The 20080-nt window shown below is 40.5% G+C and overlaps 1 pseudogene; it reads left to right on the top strand.

The window, feature by feature from the left end:
• The first annotated feature begins 4397 nt into the window (after positions 1–4397).
• LOC137763219 (BTB/POZ domain-containing protein KCTD20 pseudogene) lies at positions 4398–6840 on the top strand (annotated as a pseudogene).
• Positions 6841–20080: the final 13240 nt, after the last annotated feature.

Genomic DNA, 20080 nt, shown 5'->3' on the forward strand with positions numbered 1-20080 from the left:
AGGATCTAGTTCCCTGACCAGGGGTCGAACCTGGGCCCCCTGCCTTGGGAGCTCAGAGTCTTACCGACTGGACCACCAGGGAAGTGCCCCTCAAGATGAATCTGAATGCCTTCTTTGGAGGTACTTTCTTATCCCTAGACTAATAGGGATTAGTAACTAGAAGTCCTGTGTTCCCAAATCCTCTGTGCATTCCCATCTAATAGCACAGATACTTCCTTTTTTTTTTTTTTTTAACAGTATAAGTCCTTTAAAACAACATCCAATGAAGCGATCAACTGGATTAACTAACCCTTTCAACTCTTCTGAAAACACACTCTTGACTAGTTGCCTGCTCTCTAACAGTCCTGCAGGCTTTCAGCCATCATCATCAATGTTCACCAAGAGCCAGGAATTCCCTAGCAGTCCAGTGGTTAGGACTCCACACTTCCACTGCAGGGGGCACAGGTTCAATCCCTGGTCAGGGAGCTAAGATCCCACAAGCCACATGACATGGCCAAAAATAAATAAATAAAATAAAATAGAGCGCTAAAAAAAATGTTCACCAAGAGCTAATTGTTTGTTTCCACACCATTTTGTCAGCTGCACTTCTTATTCTAATTGTACAATTTAATTAAACTGTATGTAACTGATAAAATGTGGGTATGCAAGGGAATTTTTTCTAGAAGTTAAATATTTTGAAAAGAACAGATAAGTTGCTAAAAATGAGTCAATCAAATTTAGTATAGTCAACACTAATTTAAAAGACTATGGAAAAAAAATCACAAAAATCTGGAATTCTGTACTCACATTACTTCACAAGTATCTAGGTTCTCTCTCCATGTTAAAGAAACCAAAACTGGAAATGCTAGATGACGTATTATGGGTGTGGTTTATGTGAGAACAATGAGAGAAAACTGCAATCAGCAGTCCACATAAAAATGTCTAAACTAAAATAATACATTGGAAGCAATCCAAATGTCCACCAGTGGATGAATGGAGAAACATGCGGTATATACATACAATGGACTATTACTGAGCCTTAAAAAAGGAGATTCCGACAGAGGCTACAACATGGATGAACCTTGAAGACACTCTAAATGAAATAAGCCAGTCACAAAAGAACAAATACTATATGATTCCACTTATATTAGGTACCTGAAGAAGTTAACCACATAGAGACAGAAAGTGGAATGATGATTGCAAGGGGCCGAGAAGAGAGGAGAATGGGGAGTTACAGCTTAATAGATACAGAGTTTCAGTTTGAGAAGATAAAAAATTCTGGAGAAGGATGGTGGTGATACACAACAATGTGAACATACTTTATGCTACTGAACTATATAGTTTAAAATGGTCAAAATGGTAAGTTTTATGTATATTCTACAATTAAAAAATAATAAATGTTTAATGCATGTGGGTAGTTTTATAATTCCTCACTTTAACTAACTTAAAAATTAATCAAGTAACTATTGTTTTCCATCATGATTGATGAATAGACTTCTATTACATCAGCTTTTTAACTGTCTTTCATCTCCAGCAGACAAGCAGCCACAACGGATGGGGACTATTTCTTCTATTACCTCTCTAGAACGTATTACATTTCCTGGAATACAGTAAGTGATCAATAAACATACGTTGAATGAATGAATGCTGCCATTTGACTGCTAAGGAAGCAGAAGTTAAGAAAAGCTAATATCACACAGCTAGATAGTGGCGTTGATGGGACAAGATTTCAAACTAACCAAAATTATATCTAATTTTTTCAATTAAAAAATAAATTAATATGTATTAAAACTCTGTTACATTCCAGGACTGTGTTAGGAGTTGACAATACAAAGATGAAAAATATCCAATTCCTGCTATCAACATGATTTTGTACTTTAAGACAAGAGCTTTAAACTCCCACACCCAGAATTGTCTCATCTAAACCTCCAGGAGCAAGGCTGGCAGGTAGGTTGCTTGGGAAATGACTGTAAACTTAAATGTACTCTCTGCAAAGCGAACAGTCTAACACGGGTACAAGAAGCAATAATCGTGGGTCTAGGGTGCACTTCAATTCAGCACCTGTAAACAATCTTCTGAGTTAAATTTCTCTATTTAGCATCTACAGACTCTCTAGAAAGCTTAACAGTCCTTGAGAGCCTGACTTGGATCCTCAAAGCCTCAGAGAGGAGCATTTTGGGAAAGGGAACAAAAACAAACCAGTATCCCAATGGAAATAGCCCCAAACAACAAGCCCCCATAGTCTAGTTACATCCAGCAGGATGTTTCTTGCTTAAGTCAGTACCTACTAATCATATAGCTAAGCTGTCACACAAAGTGATGCATGCGGAAAACAGCCTTCTGGGGAAAGGGCCAAAGCTCCTCTCTTCCTAGCCAAAGAAATCAAAAGAAGCGATTGCCTCATTCAACTCTCAGGGCCCTAGTGAGAAGGTGTTGTTTCAAGTTAGGGAAGTAAGTCTATCTTCATCTTTGCGTGTTCTCAAGGACATTCCATGACTTACGAAAAAGGGCCAGAAAAATCTAGGGACACCATGAGCTCTGAGGGGTATCTCTTGCTTAATTCATCACTGCTCTTTATGATTGAATTCAAGTCAATCATTCCCCTAACCCCACCCCCCATCCTCATTTGTATCAAAGGCCCTTAATTTATGCTTCCAAAATCCAGATATAAACGTTTCACAAAACTAATTATTCACAAATTCCTTTAATGTTGTTATCCTGGCAGTATAGTGAGCTCCTTGAGTGCAGGGACTGTGTCTGGATTGTTTTATGTTCCGCATGACAAACACAGTGTCTGACACAGAATTCAAAAAATGCAGTGAATAAAGAAATTGCCTATTTACCTACCTGTCTACTCCACTGGATTATAAACTTTTTGAAGACAGAGTATGTACTTTGCTCATTTTTACATTACTGCTGCTTAACTCAGATGCTGGCTTACAGCCAAGATACCCTTGTTGAACAAATGAACGCACAGTAAAGGGCTGGCAGCACCCTACCCACACTCTACCTCCCATCTTCTGGTTGAGCAGATTTCCCTCCTGCCAGTTTGTTATAAAGGTGTCCATTGAGCTTCCTTTGTATGGAAGCCTCCAGGTTGGAAAAGTTCAGGACCTGTGTGTCACGGCATTGATGGCTAGGCAAAGGGGCATTTGCAGTCTGGGACAACTGGATACAAGTTCTTGTAATCTGGGGGTCTGCTTTAAACTTTCATGGGTTAACTTTCTCCTGTATTCTATATGCTCCTATAACATTCTATCTTCTCATGTAGCAGGAAGTTCAATGTCCTATAATTCAAGAATACTGAGTTCCAGTCCTAATTCTGCTACCAAACTCTGAACTTGGCATGTCATTCAGGTTCACTGGGACTTAGTTCACCAATCTATAAAATAAAAGGATTAACTAGCATATCTCCAATGCTTCTTCCAGGAAACCTAACATGTTATGAAGCTGTAACATAGGTCAAGCCATATGAATAAAATTAAACAACTCTTTTGGATCACTCCCCCCTTCTTACTTCTTCTCCACAGGATCAACTATTCAGAGGCAAAGAACTGTATGTGTGGAGTTATTATTGGAGACCTGAACTCAAAAGATTTATTGATGTGCTTTCCTATTTCTTGAAGAACCCCCTCCCTATGTAGACCGACCAAAACAGCTTGTTGTGTTACAAATGAGGTCTCCAAACTCATAGTGTATACAGTGTTAGCTAAGACATACTCAGCTCTTAAAGCTGAAACCTGAGGTCTGTTGACTTCTGCTGTCGTCCAATTCAAATATTGCCCTGATGACCAGAAGATTTCCCACTTCTTGCCAATAAGATTCCCTTTTGCACTGTGTGGTTTCTGGTCTGCTCCTGTTTAAGTCAAAGGTATGGCCTGTGTGCATTCTTTTGAGATTTTCTAATCATTTTTCTCTAAGAAAAGGATCCAAGTGATACATTGAAAGTACAACTAATCTCCCAGAGCCACATAACAGACCTCAGGTGAAATGAGCAACTCAACAGCATTCAACGTAGCTCATTTTTACCTTCTATGGTAAAATCACCATCTCCGTGGTACAAAAATCACCTATTCAATTTCAGGCCCTAATAATAGGAAAAGAAAATCCATCCAAGACAATCATCTTTGAGCCCACTGTACTATGACCCTATGCATACACCAAGAGTAAGTATATTTTAAGAGGCCAATATCCATCTGCCACCTTTCCTGCACACACACACATACACACACACACACAATTTTGTATTCAGTGCACACACAAAAGGAAGAACATTATTTTGAATATTACTTTAAAAACAAGTAGACAGAGAGGTTGCTTATCAATTCTATAGCCTTCAGATGAGAAATCGAGGTGAATGTTTTTTTCCAGCATGGGCATTTCTTCAAAATATGCTCATCTCGGCTGGGGGGCGCGCGCCGCTGCGGCCCAGGCGGTCCCAGCGGCGGCTGCTCGCGGCGCCGTGTGCGCGCGCCTCCCGGGCGGATTCGGACCCCGACTGCGAGAGCGCGGCAGGGAGCTTCAGGATTTCTCCCTGATCAAGCAGACAGTTCAGGATACACAGTCCAAGGATGAATGTTCACCGTGGCACTGAGAGCGACAGGTTATTGCGGCAGGAGGCCAGCTGCCTGATGGATGAAGCCTCAGCTGCAGCCCAAGAAAAAGAAGCAAATAGCCTGGCTTCTTCTGGTCTTCAAAATCTTACTTATCCTCTAGGTCCCAGGAATGATGACCTTCCACTTGACTCTGCCTCTCAGCCAGCAAATCTTCAGTTCCCTCACATGATGCCACTTCCTGAAGACATCAAAGGCTCTTGCTTCCAAAGTGGGAATAAACGGAACCATGAACCCTTCATCGCTCCAGAACGATTTGGAAACAGCACTGTGGGCTTTGGCAGTAACGTTCATTCTCAGGCACCAGAGAAAGTGACCCTTCTCGTAGATGGCACACGTTTTGTTGTCAATCCACAAATTTTCACTGCTCATCCAGATACCATGTTGGGAAGGATGTTTGGACCAGGAAGAGAGTACAACTTCACACGGCCCAATGAGAAGGGCGAGTATGAGATTGCCGAAGGAATCAGTGCAACTGTATTTCGAACGGTGCTGGATTATTACAAAACTGGTATCATCAATTGTCCTGATGGCATCTCTATCCCAGACCTTAGAGATACGTGCGATTATCTCTGCATTAACTTTGACTTCAATACTATCCGATGTCAAGATCTGAGTGCTTTACTGCATGAACTGTCTAATGACGGCGCTCACAAGCAGTTTGATCACTACCTCGAAGAGCTGATCCTGCCCATCATGGTGGGCTGTGCCAAGAAAGGGGAGCGAGAATGCCACATCGTCGTGCTGACGGATGAGGAGTCTGTGGACTGGGACGAAGACCACCCCCCACCCATGGGGGAGGAGTATTCCCAAATTCTTTATAGCTCTAAGCTCTACAGATTTTTCAAATATATTGAGAATCGGGATGTCGCTAAAACAGTGTTAAAGGAACGGGGCCTGAAAAACATTCGCATCGGAATTGAAGGTTATCCTACCTGTAAAGAAAAAATTAAGAGGAGACCTGGTGGCCGGTCTGAAGTGATCTATAATTACGTGCAGCGCCCCTTTAGCCAGATGTCATGGGAAAAAGAAGAAGGAAAGAGTCGCCATGTGGATTTCCAGTGTGTTCGAAGCAAATCCCTCACGAATCTGGTAGCTGCTGGAGAAGATGTCTTGGAGGACCAAGAGATATTAATGCACCACCCGCCCCAGTGGATGAACTTGACCGGCTAAACGCCCCACTTTCTCAGATGGCTTCTAACGACTTTCAGGATTAGGGGCAGCTGTGGGCCCCTCTGCCGGCCTTTTCTCTGTCTGGGATGCCCATAGCCAATCCTCCCCATGGTTTGTCTCACACTAAGTAGGAGACATGCTTCTCCCCCATCCTTTCCTTTTCGACCATAATTAATGTGTGTCCTTTTCAGTAAGTCTGTGCCTCCGGCAGGAGATGAAAAAGCACTTGCTGGTAATTAAGCTACCAGCTTTGCAGCAGCCCTGGTAACTTGAAAATTTTGGGTCTGGTGCTGTTCACCGAGTCTTTGTGTAACTGCAAAAGCAGGAAAGGAGGTGAAGACTCCTATTGCCTCATATTCAGCAAAGCAGTTCTCATCCTTTACACTCTGTTCTTGGCTTTTGTTTGTTTTATTTGGTTTTATACTAGGCAAATTACTTAGCAGCAAAGGGACCAAACTTAGAAGGAGACAATCTCTATCTTCTACAAGCAGGCACTAATTGGATGCCCATTAGAGGTTAGTGAAGATACCATCCTGGTGGCCTCTGTGCCCAGGTTGCATCGGGGAAGAAATAGGCTCTCATTCAAAATGTCCAAAAGGAAATTCTTAGGAGCTTCAGTTCGGTTTTTTTCTTTTTTTTTTTTTTTTTCATTATTCCAATGAACAATCCAAAACCTCACAGATTCTTTGACAGGAAGGATAATGTATAACAATGTTCATGAAACCTTTTTAGCTTCAAGGTTTTTGACCCTAAACAAATTGATTATTCATTTGGAGTGAAATTCACACTTTGATTATCCTGGCTTGGAATCTGGTGTGAAGCCATAGGTCTTCACCCTTGACCAGCATGTTGCTGTGGGTGTGGCTAGGAGACCTTAGATATGGCTTAAAAGGCTTTCAAGATGAGGGCAGTGATTTCTCAGAAGTGCTCATTTTCTCAGTAGAAAGACTAATAAGAGCTCGGTGGGTAGGACTGGGGGTGAATCTGGGTGGGAAAACGTCACCTGCCTAGACTTTGTCTTAGTGCAGGGTTTTTCGTAGTATATTCTTTTCATACTATGGAATATTTTTAGGTATCAGGATATTTTAATTTTTGAAATAGCCTATCAGCTGCTCACACTGGGTAAGAAAACCGTATTAATGTCATCTCCAAAGGAAGAATGAGTTGAAGGGAAATTAGGCCTAGTCATTTTGATTGATCTGTCAGCTCTGGGTTAACAGTACATGGTGTGTGACGACCCAGATCACTCCTCTCGGTACTGTACCACCTACCCTGATGTCTCCATGGCTGTTAACAGTAGAGCTAAATTTAGATCCTAGAGTCAGATGTGTCTTGAGATCTTTCCCATTTTATGGTAGAGGTTGGCCTTCCAATCACCTACCCTGAGCATGTACAAAGAGACACATAGTTTCCTTCAAGTTCTCTGAGAACAGGACTGGTTTTCTTAAATTCCGTTTCCACAGGATACTGTAGGGCAAGCTACTTGATGCTATTTTATGACCGCCCTAGTCAGAATTCTCCACAGGTAAAGTCAGATTGGGTGTTGACAGCTACTCTTTCCAGGCTTGAAGAACAAGAGTGTTCTTAAGGCGTGTATTCTCTGTGCATGTGACCAGGGCCAGTGTCACAGGGGACATCAATGCTCTGTTCCTTATTCAGAAAAATTAGTAGTAAGGGGTTAAACCGAGCCATCCCCCAGCTACAGAGTTATTCTGATTATCATTGGCATCCATTTGTAAGGCTGATGGCCAGGGTTAATGTTTAGGGTTAATGTTATTTTGTAGCCAGGGGTAGTTTAATTCCTGTGAAAAGAATTGGCTGTTTGAGGTCAGGTTTGGCTTTGACCTTACTGGTACTACATTCATACCCACGACCAGCCAGGATAATTGTTTAATAGTGCTTCCTTTACACTTTGTGGTTGACTTCCATGCCATCACAAAGTAAATTTAACTTTTGTGTAGACTATAATAAGTATGTATAATTTCTGTTTTATAGCTTAATATAACATTTAAGGGTAGACATGTCTCAGCTAACACTCTAAAACTTATTAGTCATTGCTTAGGTAAAAAGCTAGGTATGAAAGTGTGGCATGTACTTAACACTTTGTTCTCCGTAAATGATGAATTTCCTCCGGCTTTCCAAAACTAGGTCTTTTTCTCCCCCAAAACTGGGTTAACGTGCTTTCGGCCCCAACCCTTAGGGTTCGAGTGAGCTGGAAATCTGTGGAGGTAAATCTGCCAGTGTTGCCAGGTGGTGGTGATGGAGGGAAAAACTGGGCCCACAGGTTCCCTCTGGTGGAGAGGACATCTCTTCTGTACCCCACGCCCTTCCAGCCTGGAGCACAGCATCACTGTACTGTGGTGGCTCCTTTCAGCCACAGCTGCTCTGTTCCCAGGGCCAGGACATCCCGTGGTGGCAGGACCTCGCAGTTCTCGCAGGAACAAGAGCTGGGTTGCAGTCATTCCCTTCGGAGTCATTTACTGGCCAGCTGGGCAACAGGTATTTCTAATTAAAAAGGTGAAACTCAGGTTTGGTGTTTTTCCCCTAAGTGCCTAAATAAGTAAGCCAGGCTGTTATACAGAAACCTTTTCGTAAGAAAATGTTTTTACCCAGACTGTCTTATTCAGAGGTATTCTATCTTAGCAGGCCAAGATAAACCTGAATTTGAGGTTTAGGATCTGAGTTTGTGTCTGCATCATATCATGTATTGTTGATTAGGAAACATTTGCCATTAAGGAACTGGGAGCAGGCAAGGAGACAGTGTTAAAATGTGTCTGATGAGCTTGCTTGTTGGTTTCTCCAAAGTGGAGAAAAGGTATTAAAAGAATGACAGTAAAAAAAAAAAAAGGTAAGGAAGCTAGAAAGTAGCTGGATTTATTGCATGATATGCAATAGCCAGTATTAATTTGAACTAAATTCCGTGTGAACCTAATGTATACAGGTCTATGAAAATACTGTGGCATAAGCCCAGGAAGGATGGATAGTGTTCCAGCAGGTCCTTCTGTTAAGTAAAAACAATCAGAGCACAGGCTTTAAATTGTCAAAGTGTGATGGGGAGCCTTTATCGAGTAATAGTCAATAGAAAGGTAAGAATCAGTTAGTGATTTATTCAATGCCACTTCTTGCCATCATTTTGAAATTGTTAAACTGGGCATAGTTCAGAAGGCAAACCTGATACCTTTACGGGAGGTGGAGCCACATCCGTGCTCTGGGTGGGATCACCTCTGCAGGGGAACATTACATTTTCTCTTAAAGGCAAAATGCTTGTAGGTTTTGCCTCCTTACTTTGCATTTACTGTTAGAGTTGCACTTGTTCACCTACCAGTGTTTACGAAATCCTACACTTGGGGTGCTTTTTCTATAATAAAATGTTATCATCTGTGAAAAAAAAAAAATATGCTCATCTCAGCAAGCAGAAATGTGAATTACACTTTTAAATATTGAACGGTAACTACCAACAGTGAAACAGGTCACTGATTCAGCTCTGAAGTTGAATGAGGAATACCACTTCTTACACTGTAGAATATTTTGTAAGTGATTCTGCAGACAAACTTCAAGGTATAGGGCAAAGAGCAACCAGCGTGCTGCAGGTGGGTCTCTGGCAGAAACAGTGTGTTTACTCTGTTTGAGGTTAGAATGGATACCTCATCTGAAACAGAGCTTCTTAAATTTTAACAGGCAAATGATTCCCCTAGAACGCTGGTTGTAATGAAGATTCTGACTCTAGGTCTGGGGTAGGGCCTGAGATTCTGTACTGCCAACAAGCTCCCAAGTGATGTTTCTGCTGCTTCTCAGACCACACTTGAGTAGCACAGATCCCAAACAGATCAACCATCCCTCTGGTTCCAGCAAGGATTCTGTTTCCTTTTTACAGTGACAAGAAGTAGGAAGGATTTGGTAGATATATAAAGGCTTTTTGCTTTCTGAAAATAGACTTCAAATAAAGTACCTCTTCTATCTCTTTTCTATTCTCATTTGTTACAATTACCAGAACATTACTGGGAGATAAACCATGAGTCCCTGTGGCTATGTAGCCAAAATACATGGAGGAAATATTAAGGGTTGATATATATTTAGGATCACAGACCTCAGAACAGGGAAGGACTTCACTGTTGATCTGATCAAATCCAAGTAACCCAGGTGGGGTTCCCAGAGTAGAGGAGAGCGACTCAGGGCCTCCCTCTTTTGGAGGCAAAGGTAAAAACAGAGCCTAATTATCCTCACAGCTACAAAGAATTGGTTGGTTTACTTTGAGTTCATAGTATTATTATCATCATATTATTAAAGTAGACAGGGCACAATAACAATTCAGGTATTTCAGCTATCGTACCTCTTTTCACTACAACTATATCTTGTCCGCATTTCTGGAGATATGGCTACAATAAACACACTTATCCCCATTATAAAAACTGAGGAATCAAGACTGTAACAAAATAAGCAAAAAAAATATGTTTGAGAAGACACACACATCACACACGCACAGACACACACAGAAATGCCTGTACAAAGCTCCGAGTTTTTCCTCAAACAGCACTCTGATCTGTCATTAAGCCAAGCTCTCTCCTAGTTTTATGTTTTATATAAACAAAATGTGACAGATAAAACAATGTGTTGCGGTTTTGTTATTTTTCTCTTTGTTTCCTTTCTTTCCGAGTTTGCCCAGTGTGCAAACATTGATCTTCTTCTTCTCATATAGTGTGATACTGCAGTTTTTTTGTTTTCATCAAAACAATTAGTCGCAGCTCAGAAGATATAATTCTACTGGCACATCACAGAAAATACTGTTTCCTGCCGGTTTTAATGAAGTCAGGCATCACGGGAAGCTGAGACAACAGGGAAAAGAATACGCTGTAAAATATAATTGCTTTCGAGAAGAAAGACCTTCCCCTGCGAATCCATTTTGGATTAAACTGCGTAGAATTTTTCTTTTCTTTCTCTTTTTATTTTCTGACCCTTCTTTAAGGATATTTTGTGCAACAGCCTACACTTAGGTATAAGGTTTGTCCAGGTTTCAGGTGTGTTAATGCAGAAGATGGACTAAATTCAAAGATTAATTTTCAGCCTTTCGCCCTCCATCCCAAGACTGCTTTTCAAATACTATTTTTGCTAATGTTTTGATGTTGAATCATTAATGTTATCTTTAGGCTGTCCCCACCCCATTTTGACACACACCCAAACCACCTCCAATGCCTACTCAAAGCTTCAGCTTTTCATTTGTTCCATACACTCCAGCCCTATTGGCCTTCTTTGAATGTGTCAGTAATGTTCCTGCCAGGAGGAGTTTCCTTCATTGCTCCCTCTGCCTCCTATGCTCTTCCCTTCCACACTACCCCTGCGTCACTGGCTCATACTACCTCCTTAGAGAAGCTTCTCTAAACTAATCTAAAGTCACCCCCAGCCACCCTCATTCACAGTGCTCTACTTTCATCTCTACAGAGCATGCATCACTATCTAACACTTCTGTGATTCATTTAGTTTTCTGTCTGTCAGAATAAAAAACATAAGCTCTGTGAGATCAGGGACCTTTTCAACGGTGATCATCACTGCACTCTGAACATTACTTGGCACATAGAAGGTGCATAATAAATGCTTGCTGAATAATTGAATGAACAAGTAAAATAAATCAATCATAAGGTACATATCTAAAATCATAGAAACGTAGGGAAAGAATTAAAAGTTGATATAATCTAACCATTTAATCTCCAGAAGAATAAAATGAACTCCAGAAAGCAAAAAGACCATTGTTGAGAAGGCTCTCAGAAGCCACTGCAGGGCAGAGATGTCATTCATTAATTCTTTCAGCAAACTTTTGTCACGTGCCAGGCACTATCCAAGCTTCTTAGGAATCAAATGGTGGGAAAGACAGATACGGTGTTTGCCACGATGGCACTCAGGCTAAAATGCAGGGAAAAGGGAGAGCAGGAACCAAGACTGGGGTAGCTAGGAGGAACTTTATTCTCCCCACCCACCCAGTGAATGAATATAAAGCTTCAGAGTCTCAGAGGTAAAGAAAATTATATAGCTATCTAAAACACAGAAGAATATAAAAATGAAGGAAATGGGCGGTGTCAATTATAAAACATCTATCAGAGTCCCATTGTTCTGTGACTCGGAAAAACACAAAGCTATCGAAATGGATACCAAAATAAAAATGAACTCTCAGTGCCATCTCTTGGAGAAACTTCCTACTACCATGGTTGAGCAGGACCCTTTCTACTTACGGACTCACTACCATCATGATTGCCCCAGAATTCACAAGGGCCAGATGAAAAAACCTATCTGCAAGATAAACAACGTAGACTAGGATTTTATTCTTCTGAAAATGATTACTAAGGCGTTCCTAGGGAGAAGATAAACCAAACTGTGTGAAAGTTTTATCATTAAGAAGGTGCAGCAAACCCTCAGTCAGCGCTACTGAAGTAGCAAATTTCTAGGGACCCGGATATAAAAAGTATTATGCAATAGATAATTACACTCCAGTGGATGTAACTTAATCATAACATAATTAGTGGCAGGAAAATAAAAAATATTTCACACAAGCATTAAAATCTGCCAATTTAAACAAATCTTGCTCATTGGCACATATCATAAGCAGAGGCTTAATCATAATATAGTCTTGATTTTGCTCCCCCTTGGAAACCACAAGCACAGCCTTCTTAATTATTATCAATGACCCAGGGGATCAAATGGGTAGGTTTGGCTGCAAACCTACTGAATATTATATATTTATAATAAATTTAGAAACTGATGGTAAATCTAGATTATCCTGGACAAATGTGCTTGACTTTTCTGAGGCTATAAATGGAGAAGGAGAAAAACATTACTGTGTTTCAGTTACTCAAGTCTCAAGGGAATTTCTTTTCCTTATTGAAGTGTTGAAAATGTTTCATCCACCCTATAAATCCAAGAGGCACTGGCCTTGTTTTAGGGAGTTACCAATCCAAAATAAACGAAAAAGAATAGTTTCTCCTCTCTGACTGTGTCTGTCTAATAACAAACTACCAGCTTCAAAAATAATCAGCCAATTATATGAACAAGTCAAGCTGCTTCTAGTCCTACCGAAACAAGAAATGAAGACTGAGCAAATCTTTGCACTTCTCCATTAGGGTTGGGTCAAGTATACACTTTCCATAGAGTTCCTATCAACTTCAAAGGCCTAAATCATAACGCCACAGGTCAACCCAGAATAGACTATTCAATTCTTTATGTTCAAAGCAGTCTTCTCTACACAATGTAGTTTAAGCTCATTGGTTTCCCCACTATTTATGCCAGGAGATGGCAAATTTTCTGTAAAGGACCAGACAGTAAATATTTTAGACTTGAGGGTCACATATGATCTCTGCCACATATTCTTCTTTTTTGTTTCTTTGGTTTGGTTTTTACAACTGCCTAAAAATTTACAGGTTATCAGTCCATCAGCCATATAAAAACACCATGGGCCAGAGTTTGCCAATCCCTGACTTACACCTAACATCAAAGTATAACATGTATGTATAGTCCAAACAAAACATGGAAGGAATGACTTTTCTTTCACTTTGAAGATGCCTTGTTCCCTTTAAGGAAATTTTACTTGCTATTGTAGCAAGGATAATTTTTAGAAATATAGTATGTCTTTTCACTCCTGCTTTATTGGTTGAAGTAGCACTAGCTGATAAAAGAAATAAACCAAAAAATCTCAAGTAGCTACTCACAAGACAAGTTTATTTTTGAACCAACAAGAGAATGGGCAGGGATCATCTACTCCATAGAGTCATGCAGGAATCCAAGCTGACAGAGGATCAACCAGTATTAACACAAGACTCTCAAGGTCACCACTGATACTGACTTCCAGCTGGTGGGCAGGAGACAAGGGAGAGCACAGAGAAATAACATCCATAATAAACAATGGCAACCTAGAATTGACATACAAAATTCCTTTCACATTTCATTGGTTAGAACCAGTCACATGGCCACACGCAGATACAAGGATAAGCAAGAAATATGGATGTGGATCCGGCATCCGCTTTCCAGCAAAAACTCAGGTAGTTGCAAACCTTGGTGGAGATAGAGTTCTCTGCCCCAACTGGGACTCCTAGTTGTTTCCAACTTCCCCAAGGATCTCTGCCCTTCAACAAATTATAGCCAAAGCATTTGCAAGTGCTTCCAAGGGTAGGCAGACAGGCCAAGAATAAGAAAGCCATTGCTTAATTTTTGTTTAATCAAAGTAGATTTCCATGGATCCATAATTAAGCAACATTCCTGAAAGCAAGCCTTCAAATAAGAGAAAATAATTTCCTAAAAATTCTGAAAGCTGGATTTGCACATAATACAATGCAAAGCATGAAGATGTGACTGCAGAACAGATAAAGAGCAGGAAAGAGAGAGGCTTTGACATAAAGAACGCTTTTTCCCCATAAGTAAAGTGAAAGCCCTTCCCAGCCTGGGTGATGGGGATGGATATGGGCTGGAGGAACCAAGAGAGCTTCAGAAAGAACACGACAGGGTTAAATGCTGCTTCTGTATTCAACTGGACTCTGAATCCCCTGGTTTTTGGCCTAGAGTCGGGAGGCATGCCAACCTGAGGTACTCATAGAGGAAATAATTTTAAAAGTATGGAATGACAAGACAGAGGGACTGAAAAGTTTCTCCCTATTTCTCTGTCAGCCAACTGCGTGTGACCTGCAGCAGATTCATAGCTCCCACATACCCCAATGAGGGATAAATAAGGACTAAAAATCTATTGGATGTCAGAACAAAGAAGATGCTGAGTTCATGAAATCTGATCATCTGCAGCAGCTATCAGAACACAACAGAAGCCAAGAAGGAGCAGATTCATTACCATCAGTGGTCAGCAAGGATCCAGAAGCTACTGTACTAATCAGAGATGCCTCTCCCCACCAGGATGATGGGCTATAGCTTTTCCCAGCACCCAATGGCACGAAGAGAAAAAAAAAAAAAAAAGAGAAGGATAAAAGTGAGGTAGCAGAAGCCTGAAATTCTGAGTTACCCCTTAGGAGTGAAGAAGCTTCCAATCGGGCGGTGGCTGAAATAATAATGCTGACACTGGACTGCAAATTCAACTAGATTGGACTGAATATACCAGAATGCCATAAAATAAGTTGTCTGCTCTAGGCAGCTTGACGGAACTTGAGAACAAAGTGGGGCTGAGCTGTAGAAAACTACAAAGTTACAGTTCTGCACCCCTGAGTGGTAATGTGTAAATTTATACCTGATCTACTATGTTTATTTTCATTAAACTGTTGTTCCCCCTCGAGCTGAAGGCAATATGTCAAAACACTTTTACCGACTACAGGAAAGAGTACTTCAAGTGCAATCTCAGGATGTTAGATATGGAAGAGATCTTCATAGTAATGTTAGACTGATGCAGTTGTTGTAAACACAAGCTTCAGCATCGGACAGACCAGGGTGCAAATCCTGGCTGTGCGGTGTGCTGGCACAGGGCCTTCAACTGCTTGCTGAGGTGCTGAACGTCATCTCTGTCCTTTATAAAACAGAAAGAACGCCCGCTCCACAAGGTTGCTGTCAGTTGAATGAGGATGTGTATGGAATCCACTTACCACAGGACCTGGCATGTGACAAATGCTCAAAATATGAGAGCTGGAGCCAGTCGAGCCCCACATCTTCCGATAAGGAAATACTGAGTCAACAGTTTCAGTGGGTCATCAAAAAATAACAACCAATATTAAAAGCATTAATTATATTTTTCAGGTTTAAACAGAGTATTCGTTGTCAGAGGCCTGTCTCACAATCATTTTATTTTCCCCATCAGGATCATCCCTAGGGGCAGGAAATCCAATTCATAACCAATAACTGGCAAAGAGAGGCAATTATATTATACACATCCCATGAACGTGTTTCAAGGTTAATGCCAAGATAAAGCCACAACACTGTACTTGCTACAGAAGGATTTTTTTTTTCTTTTTTAGTACTTCTGTTGAAATTTTGGAAGTTTCACTGTTGATTATACTAAGTATGAACAAGCTGAACATTCAAGGCTGAATCAGACTTCAGCCCTTGTCAAGAACTGCATATTCTCACAGGTACAGTTAAAAGAATAGTAATGGTACGTAGCAGTATATGGTGGCAGTAGTAATAGCTAACTTGTATTATCAAGCACCTGCCATGCGGCAGCACTGTGGTAAGCATTCCACCACGCATAAGCTCATTTTATTTTATTTTTTATTTATTTATTTTTTGAATTTATTTATTTATTTTTGGCTGCGTTGGGTCTTCGTTGCTGCGCACGGGCTTTCTCTAGCTGCGGCGAGCGGGGGCTACTCTTCGTCGTGGTGCGCGGGCTTCTCATTGTGGTGGCTTCTCTTGTTGTGGAGCATGGGCTCTGGGCGTGCAGGCTTCAGTAGTTGTGGCACGTGGGCTCAGTAGTTGTGGCGCACAGGCTTAGCTGCTCCGTGGCAGGTGGGACCTTCCCGGGCCAGGGAGCGAACCTGTGTCCCTTGCATTGGCAGGCAGATTCTTAACTACTGTGCCACCAGGGAAGCCCAAGCTCATTTTATACTTAATATAACTCTATGAAGAATGTCCTGTTACCATTTCCATTTTAAGATGAGAAGGCTCTGAGAAGTGGCCAACTTACAGGGCTAATTAGAAGCCAGGATTTCAACCAGGAATTGACTCAGAGCTGGTCTTGATTTCCTTTTTGTTCAGATCCTGGGTAATCTTCTCCGTATTTCTAAAGTGCAGTGAATTATGACAGTGCCCTTCCTGTTTCCACCCAAATCTTTGTTTATTGAAAGCATTTCGTTTCCTCTTCTTCAAGGTATCATTTATTCTATTTTTTATTATGCTCATTGTTGGATGAGCAAAGATGAGCTATCACCACCTATAAGGAGTAAAAACACAGCCACCTTTGTCCACAGTGACTATAAGTCCACCCTCCCCAACAAGCAGCATGGCCACAGTCACACAGCCTGGAAATAGCAATGGAGATTGGAACCCATGCAGTCACTCTGCTTTCAAAGACCTTATGCCTGACCACTATTTCTCAGTCCTATTAGTAGCCATAGCAACAGTGATAATAAAAGAAACTCACAGATCTCTGATATGCAATCCTAACTCTGGACTGGGGCAGTCTTCAGCAAATCAATTTCCCTGACTCTGCTTGTTCATCAGCAAAATGGGACTTTAAAACACCTGCTCACTTGAAAGTAACAAAACACACTGTGGTAATGTTTGTGAATTGCTATGGCAGAGCAAGGACGGACTGTCCCAAAATGCCAGGGAAATACCAAACCTGATAAGATGGGTTGCCAAATGCACGTTGGTGAGGGATGGTGTTACCTCCTGATGCAGGATTTAATTCCAAAATAAGTGGCAAAATTAAAATAAGAGACTCTTAGGTGAGAGTCTCTGTTTTATACTTACAATTGACCTAGTTCTTGAAGTGCTCTTAAAACATCATTTCCTTTGTTTCCAGACCCTGGAAAATATTCTCCATGGTGATCAAGAGCAGGTAATGATGACAGTACTCTTTGTATTCCATCAGAGCCTTTGCTTTTCATTTTCCCCTCTTCCTAATGGTATCATTTTTCTTCTTTTTTCTATTAGTTCTCATTGCTGGTTGATGACCTTTTGTCAAAGATAAACTATAGCCACCTCTCAGTAGTAAAAATAAGACCACTCTTCTCCGCGGTGAATAAGCCTCTCATCCTCTAGAACATTTTCATCTCAGCATCTTTCAAGTGCCTCTTCCCTTCTTAGGATGGATAAGAAGGTTGAGGTTGAATGGGAAGAAACTAATCAGAGTTACAGACACTAAAAACTGGAAGGAGTCTTAGCTATCAACAGCCCTTATCCTCTCAACTCACATGCAGCTAACAGTGAATTTTTGACATGTACTAAGCTAGGGGTTTCATTGCATTACCTCAGTTAATTTTATATAATCCTCACCAAAATCCTGTGAGATACTTTCATCCCCATTATAGAGAAAAGGAAACAAAACTTGGAGATGCTAATTGCTTGTCAAATAGCTAGCAGTAACAACACTGTGTCTGTACTGAAGGCCCTTCTCTCCCAGGTCAGGGAACCAATTTGTTTCAAATGCAGATCAATCACAGTACATCGTCCATAAAATCCACAGCACATTGCCCAGAATAATGAATCAATAACAGGCTGAAACTAAATTAATACTAAGACAAAATGCTAAATGCCAAAGGTAATATCCTTTGAAAAGAAAACTCTAATTAAAAGGAAAACAACCAAAAAGAAAACCCTTTTGGTGTATATGGTTTACATAATGGTTGTGCTTCATTTCTGACAGTGAAGGGTGGTGAGAAATGTTTCTCTCCAGATATTCTTAAAAGAAAATTCACCCAAAGTTGGATTTTGCTTGTTTCAATGGTGCAAAAGATGTGATAGAAGAGACTGATAAATAATTTATGAACAAGAATACTTCACTGATAAGATTGGGTGATGAAATCTTATTTGAAAACCCATGAGGAACATTCTTAACGGAAATTATTTTCACCTCTTCTGGGTTGTTGTCGTCTTTTTTTCCTCCTGCTATTTAGTTTGATTCTGTCTTGACGGTCACCACTGCGCAGAAATGTAGCAGCAAACACAATGCAAAGCCTTTCCACATGATTATTTTCGAAAGTAATAAGACATGTGCGACCTGGAAAACTAGCCCTTCCAACGTGTCAGGTAAGGAGCGTGGATGATATTTTTAAAAGCGGCCTCCAGCTTCAGACCGCGAATGAGCTCGGAGGCAAAAATTCCAGGCATCTAGGGTGGACGTTTGCTGCCATCTACTGGTGGATGATGGGAGAGCAACATATGCTTCTGCATTTCTTCAAATGAAGCTGAGAGATTGAAAGTTGGGAAATGGGGGGAAACATTCTTTTTATTAGGTAAGAAAATCCTTGTGGAGAGGAATTTCTACAGCCAGTCACAGAATCATCCATATGTAACTTGTGTTAAAGAATGTTTAATAAAATTAAATTAAATTTTTAAAAAATATATTTAATAGCAACCCTTGCTAGGGATTCTACTCATAAGAGATGCCACTCTCCCCTCGTTTCTTCAACCATAGTATGTCTGAATACATCCAAATTCACATTCATCCTTTTGAAGCTTAAAACTGAGGAGGAATAGCATAATAGTTTGGTTACTCGATATGGGCTTTTGTTGTCAGAACAAACTCCTAACAATTATTAGCTGCCTGGAACTTCAGGCAAGTTACTAACCCCTTCAAACATGATTTTTCTTATATAGAAAATGGGAAACAATCATTCTCACTTCATAGTGTCATTGTGCGTCTTTTATTCAATGTGCATGTACTGGGGGGTTGGCATGAGGATTCAATGTGATAATATGCATGAAGTTCCTTGCAAAATACCTGACACAGGTAAACTCTCAAGAAAGGCCAGCTGTTATCCCTTCTTATCATCGCTTACTTCACTTCACATTGCAATGGTTAATAATTCCAAATTGTGGTACTGATGGAAGAAAACTACCCAGAACAATCTCACTGGGTCATAAACTTCTCTGAGAAATTAGAAATCCAGTTTTTGTGCCTCAAGGAAGACCATGACAACAACGAAGGATGGCAAGGCCAAAAGAGAAAGACAGCTATACAGATCAGAAAATCTCTGCATTGCTTTGTTGTAGATGAACAGTAGAAAATATCCCAATTCCAGTCCAGTCATCACAACAGTCTGAAAGATGGTGAAATGATTCTCTAAGACCGAGAAGTTTGAAAGAATGAATGTATGTGGAGATCTTGAATGATTATGCTCAGATCATTTCATTTGGTCACATATTTGTTTTATGAACAATACTTGTGATTTTGACAGATATGCAGATGCAGGGAAAATTGAAAGTTATGTTCTTGGAAGGGAGAGGCAAAACAGAAATAGAAAAAGGACCACTTCCTACTGAATGTCAACAGATAATATACATAAGTATGTGATATTTTTAAGCACTTAACTTTCTTAGCCTTATAATCATCACCATTAAGAGGATTTGGGGAAATAATCATGCCATATCCATAAGTCTTCCAACATGTTCACTATAAATGTGTTTTAATAAGCTTTAGGAATCTCTTGAAAAAGGTAACAATTGTGCAAGATGCTATGTTGAATGGTCACAAAATTTAATCCTAACTCTGTAGCAAGCCCTTACCTCTCTTAAGCACTTCATTTAAATCAAAGACCACATCATGGCTTAAAAAATAAACGCTAAGGGGTGGATAGAGAAACAGTATAACATAGAATGGCATTTAGCAGAGAACCATATAACAAAGTAGATTAAAGGATGAATTCTAAAACTAGGCTGCTGGAGTTCAAATTCCAGCTCTG

Source organism: Eschrichtius robustus, chromosome 1 (assembly GCF_028021215.1).
Source record: "Eschrichtius robustus isolate mEscRob2 chromosome 1, mEscRob2.pri, whole genome shotgun sequence".
Classification (NCBI taxonomy): Eukaryota; Metazoa; Chordata; class Mammalia; order Artiodactyla; family Eschrichtiidae; genus Eschrichtius; species Eschrichtius robustus.